The following is a 368-nucleotide window of genomic DNA, read 5'->3' as shown; positions in this document are numbered from 1 at the left end:
TGTGTGGTCAGTTACTGCTGAGTACTGGGGATACAAATATGGAAAACACAGGTCCTGCCGTCAAGGAACTTAAAACCTACTGGGGGGAAACAAAATACGAAAGGAAGCTGAAAAGGGTCTGGGATGGAGAGTTGAAAAGGGAAACAGCTGGGAAATGAGGTGGCTGCCTTGGGCCCCCTCCTTACATGGCTGTTGGGGAATTCAGGGCTCTGCCCTCCAGTCTGAGGGGCAGAGGGTACTGAGGAGGTGTCACTTCCAAGGCTGATTGAGTCTTACAGGATGAGGAGGTTCCTGGGGTCTGGGAGAAGTCTGCAAGAAATGTATTCAGATGTGTTTTGGCCAAGGACCACCAGGGAATCACAGAATGT

This window comes from Notamacropus eugenii, chromosome 4 (assembly GCF_028372415.1).
Source record: "Notamacropus eugenii isolate mMacEug1 chromosome 4, mMacEug1.pri_v2, whole genome shotgun sequence".
Taxonomy (NCBI): domain Eukaryota; kingdom Metazoa; phylum Chordata; class Mammalia; order Diprotodontia; family Macropodidae; genus Notamacropus; species Notamacropus eugenii.
Note: the sequence above shows the minus strand (reverse complement) of the source record.